This window comes from Octopus sinensis, linkage group LG16 (assembly GCF_006345805.1).
Source record: "Octopus sinensis linkage group LG16, ASM634580v1, whole genome shotgun sequence".
Lineage (NCBI taxonomy): Eukaryota > Metazoa > Mollusca > Cephalopoda > Octopoda > Octopodidae > Octopus > Octopus sinensis.
In genome coordinates, this window is record NC_043012.1 from 11,725,075 (window position 1) to 11,736,646 (window position 11,572).

Below are 11,572 nucleotides of genomic sequence, written 5' to 3' on the forward strand. Positions count from 1 at the left end.
AACTCAGAACGTGGCGACGGGTGAAATACCGTTAAGCATTTCGTCTAGTTCAATAAATGTAAAAACACTGTACACAATGTTTACACGTTTATAAAAGTCTAAATAAAACAGGCGTGGCTGTGTGGTAAGTAGCTTGCTTCCCAACCACATGGTTCCGGGTCCAGTCCAAAGCATGGCCCCCTTGGGCAAGCGTCTTCTACTATAGCTTCGGGTCGACCAAAGCCTTGTGTGTGGATATGGTAGACGGAAACTGAAAGAAGCCCGTCGTATATATATATGTGTGTGTGTGTGTGCTTGCAGCTCCCTCCCATCACCGCTTGACAACCGGTGTTGGTGTGTTTACGTCTCCGTAAGTTACCGGTTCGGCAAAAGAACTGATAGAATAAGCACTGGGCTTTAAAAATAAATAAGTCGGTACTACTTGAGAACAGTGGTCCCGGTGCGCGCACTCGCGTACTCGCGCATCCGCGCTAGCTAGTCGTGACTAGTCGATCCTACAACGACTACCTAGCAAAGTAAATCAAAACACAAAATAAATAATTTTTTTACACAAAATAATTTTTTTTAAACAAAGTAAATAAAACATAAAAACAAAGTAAATAATTTTTTAAACAAAGTAAATAACACAAAAAAAACACAAAGTAAGGATCGACTAGTCACGACTAGCTAGCGCTGATGCGTGACTACGCGAGTGCGCGCACCTGGACCACTGTTCTCAAGTAGTACCAATAAGTCCTGGGGTCGTTTTGTTCGAATAAAACCTTTTGAGGCAGTGCTCCAGCATGGCCGCAGTCAAATGACTGAAACAAGTAAAAGAATAAGAATAACCACAAACACATGTGGTTGTGAGTGTGTGTATGCGTATGTGCAAATCAGTAACTATATCTGTCTGTCTGTGTGTGTGTGTGTGTGTGTGTGTGTGTGTGTGTGTGTGTGACGCGTATAGAATTTACGAAGGACTTACCTTGACAGTGTAGGTATTACATAACAACAATCGAAGCCATTGCCACCAGGCGACATCCGGGAATACAACAACAGACGGCAGCAGAATATGCTGCGGCCTCTTTTCACTGGTGTCTCATTCAACACACAACACCGCTAAAAATTCTTCACTGCTAAGTCTTCGCTTCTGTCCAATATATGGCGCGAGCAACTCTTTTTCGACTTTATCACCAACAACTGTACCACCAGCATCGCTACCTCTAACGCCATCACCACTAGCACCACCTACACTACCACTACCACCACCACCACCACCTCTCTCATATATCTAATATCCTATCTCCCTCTCTCTCTCTTGCTTTCTCTCTCTGTCTGTCTCTTTCTCTCAGTATATATATATAATATATATATATATATTATATTTATAAACTATATTCCCTTTCTTCTTTCTCTTTTAAAGCATCGTTATCAATTAGCAGCCACTCCTATTCATAGTATATACGTGTGCGTGCGCCTGCGTGTATTAATTGAGTGCATACACTCACACACACACACACACGCACACACACTCACATACGCACACGCACACGCAAACACATCGTTCTTTCCTTTTCGTTTCTTTCCTTGGGCCCTTTCTCCTTTTCTCTCTCTCTTTTAAATCATCATCATCCTTGAAAAAAATCTGTTGCGCTTACAACCAACTGAATTAGGTTATCTAGGATAAATACAGAATCAGTTGGCTGATCCCCCTTACTGCTGCTGATGCTGATGCTGCTGCTACTAATGCTGCTGATGATGATGATTGTAACGATGGTGGCGGTGGTTGTGAGTATTTTTGAGGAAGCTGGTCGGGAGGGTGATTGTGGGGGCGTAGTGGTAGTGATGGCGGTGAAGATGTTACGGATGATTCCGATAGTGGTAACAGAGATGATGGCAGTGAAGATTATTATGAGGGTGCTAGGTGATAGTGGTAGTGGAGGTGGTGGTGGTTGTGGTGGTGTGGGTTGGTGGTGGTGGCGGTAGTGGTGGTGGAGGTGGTGGTGATGGCGGTCTTTCTGTTCCGCTGGCTGTTTTCTAATGCTGATATTACTCCTACTGTTTAACCACATGTCGCTCTCATTCAGCAGAACAGTGACGAAAGACATTCCAGCCGTGACCATTCCGTCTTTCTTTAACATGTAGCGTGTGATTGGAGAGAAATTTGGCTGCTTTTTCTAACAAGTTAAGCGACCCCGTAACAGCCCCGTCGTTGCCTCATTGGTGTTGTTGTTGTTATGACTGTCGTCTTTCAGTTGTTTCCGATTCATCCATTGCTGAGGATGGTGATGGAGCGGGAGTTGTACTAGTCGCGATGGTGTTGGTGGTGACGGTGACTGTGGTGATGATGATGATTGGTGATGATGATGATGGTGGTGGTGGTTATGGTGATGATGACAGCGCCGTAGCCGTATTTCGTTTACCGTTACGTTCTGGGTTCAAATTCCGCCGAGGTCGACTTTGCCTTTCATCCTTTCGGGGTCGATAAATTAAGTACCAGTTACTCACTGGGGTCGATGTAATCCACTTAATCCGTTTGTCAGTCCTTGTTTGTCTCCTCTGTGTTTAGCCCCCTGTGGGTAGTAAAAAAATATATAATTAATAGTGATGATTAAAAGAGAGACAAACAGACAGACAGACAGACAGAAAGGAGCGAACGAACGAATGAACGAAGAAAGCAAGAAAGAACGAAAGAAAAGAAGGAAAGAGGGAAAGAAGAAAGAAAAAAGGCAGGGTGAAAGAAAGGAAGAAAGGCAGGCAGGCAGGAAGGAAGAAAGAAAGAATTTGGTGTGTGATGAGTGTTGAGGACAGAGATATTGAAATGGGCAAGCTGACCTCAGGTGAACGATGTTTGCGAGCCGAGATCGATTCGCATTTAAATCATACTTCTCTAATGCAAACATGTCTGCATTAACAGGTATGCTCAGCATACATATTAATGCGTACATGTATGCAAACTTTTTTCCGTACAAAACTAATTCACCATGAAAAAGGTTGCGAAACGGCCGTAACCCCCCTAAGGAAGTCACATGGTAATATATATATATATATATATATATATATATGAAATTAAAAAAGGAAAATACGCACACTTACATAGTTTCAATATAATTTTTAATATATCGACCGGTTTCGCTATCGCTATTCATGATATTATGTTTTACTTATTTGAATATGTATTTTTTCTTAAGAAGAAATTTTGTCCATGTTGTGTGTGATGAAATTCACGAGTGAATGACTTCACAAGTAGATAAATAAATAGATATGAGGTGCCTACTCAATGTATGTTGTCTTGTTTCTGTACATTCCCCTAGTACATCATCTGCTACAGACTACATTCCTAACCTAACAGTTAACCTGTTGGTTCCTCCTGCATACTGCACAGTTGTTATCCTTACATGAGGGCCTTTCGAATGTATGTGTATATATATATATATTCTGGTCTAATCTGATATCAATATTTCAATCATTGCATAACCGAATTCCAGTATTGTGGAGAATCAGTGACTACATCATAATTAAGATGCTTAATGAAATAATGGAATGGTGGAATAATCATTTATTTCTACCATGTATATTTTTATTTGCTATAAATCGTGAACTGAAAGACCTTTCAAAACGGCTCGAGTGAAAACAATGAACTTTTTACATCGAATGAAGGTAGAGAAATTGGTAATACAAGAGAAGTCTTTAAACGAGGGACATGGTTGTACTCTCGTTAATCTCTGCCCTTTCAAAGAGGTGATGAAAATATCATATTTCCTCTCCTTTTCAGATCTCATTCACTTTCGTCTTACGTCTTCACTGTGCTGAGTTGTCGTGGTGAGCATCCTTTGCTTTATTTGGATCCCCCTCCTGCTTTTCTCCAGATTATACCGTTTTCGCTATGTCCTTCCAATGTACACTGGACAGAAATTCTTTCTGCACACACCCATGTATCTGAGGTAGGCATGACTTTTTGGACGCTTTTATACTCGCGTAGGCCCTACAATAAATCTTTAGACTTCCACACAGGCAACGCATATAACCAAGCCATCGCAGGCAACGTTCACTGAATATTGAAGTAATGGTCTGACATACCTATTTCTTTACTACCCACAAGGGGCTAAACACAGAGATGACAAACAAGGACAGACAAACGGATTAAGTCGATTACATCGACCCCAGTGCGTAAATGGTACTTATTTAATCGACTCCGAAAGGATGAAAGCAAAGTCGACCTCGGCGGAATTTGAACTCAGAACGTAACGGCAGACGAAATACTGCTACGCATTTCGCCCGGCGTGCTAACGTTTTTGCCAGCCTTTGGGTTGGAAACCCTGACTTCTCAATTACCAAAAGTTTGCAAAGGCACAATTTCATGCCACAGATATAAGTTTCCTTTTCTGCATGACGAGTATCATACAAGAAAGAAATATTTCATGCTTAAAACGGGAATATTTCTTCGAGTACGTGATTTATAATGATGTATAAATAATTCAAATATTACAGTGTAAATATGTATATGTAAAATCTAGCATTAACGTTCTGTATATATAATTGCATAGATAAAACGCGGTCTCAAGAGATGATAGGGTAACCAGAATGAGAGCATTACTTCTTTGAGTCCGCAATGTATAATTTTAAAAACCACCGGAATCTACTGAGACCAACCGGAAATTAGAAATTCTGATGTCAATCGTTTTTGCATTACATTGAAAGCATTAAAGTGTTCAGCTTTAGAAATTATATATTGATAAAATTTAGTGACCTTTAATAATATCCCTCATGGGAACAAATATTTCTTTGATATAAAGGAAATGCGTCTTCGCACAAAAATTAATAAAAGGGTCAGTGGAGTAAAAAGAAAATTCAATCAATAATAATAATAGCAATAATATATACGCACCCACGCGCACGTGTGTGTGTGTTTCACTAGCATGATAATTCATTCATAACTTGTACATTAGGTAAAAACCGAGTGTTTCTACTAGGCTTACGAAGAATAAGTCCTGGGGTCGATTTTCCGGTGGGGCGAAAAGACAAAACCCGTCGGCACAACCCGAACCAATTGATCTGAGATTCATACCTAGGTACATAGGGTGGTAAGAAGCTTGCTTCTCAGCCACATGGTTCCTGGTTTAGTCCCACTGCTGACACCATAGGAAAGTGTCTTCTACTATAGCCTTGGTCCGATCAAAGCCTTCAGAGTGGATTTGGTAGAAACTGAAAGAAGCCCGCCGTATATATATATATATATAATATATATATATATGTATGAATATGCTTATCTTAGTGTGTCTTTGTGTCTGCGTTTGTTCCCCCCCCTCCACCATCGCTTGATGTTGGTGTGTTTAAAATCCCCGTAACTTAGCGGTTCGGCAAAAGAAACCGATAAAATAAGTACTAGGCTTACAAAGAATAAGTCCTGGGGTCGATTTCCTGTGAGACGAAAAGAGAAGACCCGTCAAAGGGCGGAGGGTTTCATGAGAGGAGTCAACGGCCATCCAATAATGTGTGTATGTCGAATAGGATCTGAGCAAAGGTCAACCTGAGGGCTCCCGAATCACCAACTCTCAAAAAGCAATTGATGGGGTAGTCTCCTTAGCTATGGTCTACTGCCTCCTTTGCTTTGCAAAATCTGCAGGATTATGGTAAATCAAGTCAGACAGCTTAATTCGATTATTGCTACCTGGTGTGTGACACATCGTACACCAATACTGGTAGTACTCTCTAGGTGGAGAGCGTGAGTCTTGTGAAGCACAAGTAAAGTCCGCTGTAATGAAATTCATAGTCAGACAGTAGAACGGCGACGAAATGAGAGTGACTGAGAACACGCTTTTTTCCTGCGCTCTTGAATTTTTCCTCGTCTAGGCTAAAAAAGGTCCTCATTGTTTGTTTCCTTGTTTGTTTTTATTTCTTGTACTGTATTTTTTTGTATTTGTTTCTTATTTTGTATTTGTTTTTTATTTGTATTTTTATTTGTATTGTTTTTACGTCCTGTTTTTCTCACATTTTTTCTTTCCCTGTTTTTACCCCTCTGCAAAGGAATTTTATTTAATTCTTTCGCAGGAAGGGCTAGTTCGACGAGTCGTGTTCTGTCCTTACCTTCGAAACACGCATGGAGTCGAACTGGGGACAGCTGATGAAGGGGAATTTTCCTTGTGTTGTTTGTCTTGTACTCTGTTTTTTCGTTGTTAAAAAAAGGTCCGTTTCCATGTTTGTTTTTACGTTTTCGTTTCTCGGTGAGCTCTACGTCTATTTGTGGTGTCCTGTACTCACGTATATATATATATTTATATATGCATGTATATATACATGTAGATGTAGGTACGTACATATATGTATGTATGTATGTATGTATGTATGTATGCATATATTTATTTATTAAATCATATATATATATATATATATATATATATATGATTTTATTTATTAATCATATATATATATATATATATATATATATATATATATATATATATTATATATATATATATATATATATATATATATACGGAGTAGACGAAGCAGGGGCAGTTGAAGAAGGGGAATATTCCTTGTGTTGTATTTCTTTGTACTCTGTTTTTACGTTGTTTGAAAAAAGTCCGTTTCCATGGTCTTGTTTTTATGTTTTCGTCTCTCATTGTGTTCAAAGTTTTTTTTTGTGTCCTGTACCTATATATGCATGTATATATACATATAGATGTAGGTATGTACATATGTGTATGTATATATGCATATGTTTTATTTATTATTTTGTTACTATATATATGAGTTTCTGTCTGTTTGTCCCACAAATCAATTGAGACATCATTTCATTTATAAGCGTGGGTGTTTTGTCCACTTTCACCACATTAACTATGGTGATGATAATGCTGCTGATGGTGTGACCAGAGCTAAAGTGCCAAAATTTTCAAAGAATCGACATCTTTCACTCTCTCTCTCTCTCTCTCTCTCTCTCTCTCTCTATCTATCTATCTATCTATCTTTGTCTTTCTATTTGGCCGGAAATTGTCTTGTGGCGAGAATGGTCAGCGTTCAAGAGAATGACAACCACTACACCATATATATTTATTCATTTATTTATTCAAGTATGGGCTGTTCTGCACAGTTAAACACAGTCAATCTCTCTCTCTTTCTCTCTTTCTCTCTTTCTCTCTCTCTCTCTCTCGCTCTCTAATGACTGTCGTAAATAAAAATGAAATAAAATTCTGGGGTCAATTCGTCCAACTAAAATTCTTCGTGGTGATGCCCCAGCATGGCCACAATCTAATGACTGAAACAAGTAAAAGGTGAAAAGAAAGAAAATGATAAGAGTGGGTGTTTTGTCCACTTTTCACCAGCAGAGTGCAACTCTTAAGAAATGGCGTCGATATTTTTTACTCTGTCTCTGTCTCTGTCTCTCTCTCTCTAACAGAACGCACGCACAAACACATACACACACATACATACATACATACACACACATGTATACCTATTTTTCTGACTTCGTTCAGATATAACTATACAAATTTCTTTCAGAAAAGCAGACAGTGAAGCCATACGGAGACAGATACGAATTCACAGTGAAATGAAAATCCTCAACACACCAACAGAAAGACAACCACATAAGAGACATTTAGAGTTCATATTAAGAAGGTCAGTGACGGGGGTCAAAGCTATTTTCCTATGTGATATACCTCTGGCAGAAACGTTAGCACGCCGGCCGAAATGCGTAGCCGTATTTCGTCCGCCGTTACATTCTGAGTTCAAATTCCGCCGAGGTCGACTTTGCCTTTCATCCTTTCGGGGTCGATAAATAAAGTACCGGTTACGCACTGGGGTCGATATAATCGACTTAATCCGTTTGTCTGTCCTTGTTTGTCCTCCCTGTGTTTAGCCCCTTGTGGGTAGTAAAGAAATAGGCATTTCGTCTGCCGCTACCTTCTGAGTTCAAATTCCGCCGAGGTCGACTTTGCCTTTCATCCTTTCGGGGTCGATAAATAAAGTACCGGTTACGCACTGGGGTCGATATAATCGACTTAATCCGTTTGTCTGTCCTTGTTTGTCCTCTCTGTGTTTAGCCCCTTGTGGGTAGTAAAGAAATAGGCATTTCGTCTGCCGCTACCTTCTGAGTTCAAATTCCGCCGAGGTCGACTTTGCCTTTCATCCTTTCGGGGTCGATAAATAAAGTACCAGTTACGCACTGGGGTCGATATAATCGATTTAATCCGTTTTTCTGTCCTTGTTTGTCCTCTCTGTGTTTAGCCCCTTGTGGGTAGTAAAGAATATGCATTTCGTCTGCCGCTTACCTCTGAGTTCAAATTCCGCCGAGTCGACTTTGCCTTTCATCCTTTCGGGGTCGATAAATAAAGTACCAGTTACGCACTGGGGTCGATATAATCGACTTAATCCGTTTGTCTGTCCTTGTTTGTCCTCTCTGTGTTTAGCCCCTTGTGGGTAGTAAAAGAATAGGCATTTCGTCTGCCCTACCTTCTGAGTTCAAATTCCGCCGAGGTCGACTTTGCCTTTCATCCTTTCGGGGTCGATAAATAAAGTACCAGTTACCCACTTGGATCGATGTAATCGCCTTAATCCCTTTGTCTGTCCTTGTTTGTCCCCTCTATGTTTAGCCCTTTGTGGGCAATTAAGAAATATATACCTATTTTCCTTGCATTACTGTAACATAGCGTCCGAATTTCGTTTCACTATTACTTATTGATGTCTATTATCAAAAAAAAAAAAAAAATCTCATAAAAAGGACCGTCACAAAACGAACATCAAACAAACGCACAACGTGCATCAGAAAACGACGATGAGACACGGCCACGGTTTGCAAATCAGCGACGGAAAAGGAAGGTTCGATGTGCATCTGAAACCGAACCTCAACGAAATGCACGACTTGCAACTAGCAAACAAAGAATGGCAGCTCGGTGTGCAGCAGAAAACGAAGACGAACGACGTGCACGACTTGCAGCTCATCGTCTTCGAAAAGCATCACGTCGTGTGCAAGAAACAACACAAGAAACTGGGGCCATGCTGGAGCACCGCCTTTAATCGAGCAAATCGACCCCACGACTTATTCTTTGTAAGCCCAGTACTTATTCTATTGGCCTCTTTAGCCGAACTGCTAAGTTAAAGGGACGTAAACACGCCACCATCGGTTATCAAGCGATTTTGGGGGACAAACACACACACACACACACACATACACACACACACACATATATATATATATATATACATATATAATTTTTCAGTTTCCGTCTACCAAATCCACTCACAAGGCTTTGGTCGGCCCGAGGCTATAGTAGAAGACGCTTGCCCAAGAGGCCACGCAGTGGGACTGAACCCGGAACCATGTGGTTGGTAAGCTACTTACCACACAGCCACTCCTATAGTTTTGTCTTCTAAAAATGCACCCATACTGGAGGAATAAATTATGCATACGATAATACATTCAATGTGGGTCCCGATAATCAGTAAAAGTAATTACCCGATCAACGATGGGTTCTGCTGTTAGTGTTATATATATATATATATATATACTATTATATATATATATATATATTATAGATATATATATATATAGATATATATATAATACTCATTTTTATGAGTAGATTTATCTTCTCTGAGATGTTAATAATCATTTTAAAAACGTTGTATTGTTGGAAAAAACATATATTGTGCTTGGAATCTTACTTCAGATTCATGGAACTCACTCCTATAACTTATAAGGAGGATATTTACACTCTCTAAGAATATATGGAAAACCTATATGTGATTTAGCTGATGAATACTTGATATTATATTTGCTGTAATATTTGCAGCTTGAAATTAAATGTTTTTAGTACGAAACAATTGTACTAATCTACCGATCCATTCTTGTTGCTTTTTTCTTGATTATATATATATATATATATATATATATATATGATCTTGGTTCCTGCTCTGTGTTATTTTGATTGATGGCATGCAGTTTGGTTTTGACCCCCGTCACTGACCTTCTTAATATGAACTCTAAATGTCTCTGAGCGCCCTCAGCTCCCAATGCAATCGTCGCTTTGAGAAGGAACAAAGGAAATCAGTTAAGAAGCCATGGGTGACAGAAGAAATGTTTGGAAAGATGGAAGAGAGCAGACAGTAGAAGATAAACTCCGCAGACGGAGAGAGGATGTGTAGTAAAATTATCAATGAGCTGAGAAGAGAAATAAATCGTGCTGGAAGGAAATACTGAAGAGATGCGTGTAAGGAAATAAAAGAGATGGAAAGAGCTGGGTTAATGAACAGACTATATCAAAAGGGGAAGAAACTCAATTGCGCAAAAGACCATGAATATCCTCAACAAGCAAAGTGAAACCGTTACTAAATCAGATGAAGTCAGCAAGAGGTGGGAAGAGTATATTGAAGATCCCAACTTTAATGATAACAAACCTCGAGCGATTCCCATGGAATATGACAGGGAGCCTTTGTACTGTGTGACAAAGCAGGTAAGGAAAGATCTTAAGAAGGGTAAAAATGAAAGGAAAGATTGGATACCTGCAGAGATACAGAGTTCAGAAGTGATACAGGTGCTGATGAGCCTAAGCAAAAAAGTCTACAAATCTGGTATATGGTCATAAAAATTTTTGAAAAGCATCATATTGCCCCTCCAGGAAAAAAAGGCCAATTGCCAGAAATGTGAAGGTCACCGCAAAATAAACCTCATATCCCATGTATCCAAAACTAGTGTTGAAGGCTGAGGGCCAAAGCAGAGGGATTCATCAGGAGAGACCAATTTGGTTTCAAGAAACGGATGGGGACAAGAGAGGCAATCACTGTTGTGAGAACTTTAGGAGGGCAGAGCGTTAAGATTGATCAGCAAGTCTTTGTTGACTATGAGTAAGCTGTCGATGGACTTGATTGGAAAAAAAACCTGATGAGTTTACTCAAAAATCTGGGAGTAGATTAGAGAGAAAGGTGACTGACACAGTGGATTTGGTAGACGGAAAAGAAAGAAGCCCGTCGTATATATGTATATATATATATATATAATATATATATATAATATATATATATATATATGTGTGTGTATGTTTGTGTGTTTGTGTTTGTCCTCCCAACATCGCTTGATAACCGATTGCTAGTGTGTTTATGCCCCGTAACTTAGCGGTTCGGCAAAAGAGGCCGATAGTATAAGTACTAGACTTACAAAGAATAAGTCCTGTGGTCTATTTGCTCGACTAAAGGCGGTGCTCTAGCATGGCCACAGTCAAATGACTGAAACAAGTAAAAGAGTAAGAGTACTATTCACCAAAGGCCTGAAGAATGACCCGAAGAAGAAGCTGGCGAAAACACAAGCAAGGAGCTTGCTACTCAGAAACGTGACCCATCAAGAAGATTAGGAAACTGGAGATTTGTGAAATGTAGTTCTGGGATAAATGGAGAAAAAAATCTGTTGTACTATCCATGTGGAGCAACAAAGAAAGGCTTAGAAGAATTGGAGGTGTAATGTTTCATGGATGCCATGTGAAGAAATATTATGAGGTCAGAGAGGCCTTTATGTCCAGTGATAAAGGGGAGATGCAGAAAAGACCGAGAGAGAGAAGAGCGATGACGGTAGAGGATATTACGCAGAGACGACCCATTA

The 11,572-nt window shown here is 39.6% G+C and overlaps 1 protein-coding gene across 1 annotated transcript in view; it reads right to left on the reverse strand.

Moving 5' to 3' along the window:
• Positions 1-1,252, reverse strand: part of LOC115220554 (putative amine oxidase [copper-containing]) — an 83,800-nt gene extending 82,548 nt beyond the window's left edge. The window contains exon 1 of the mRNA XM_029790701.2: positions 965-1,252. The gene's annotated coding sequence lies outside the window, so the exon portion shown is untranslated. The remainder of the gene's footprint in view (positions 1-964) is intronic.
• Between the last annotated feature and the right edge of the window lie 10,320 nt (positions 1,253-11,572).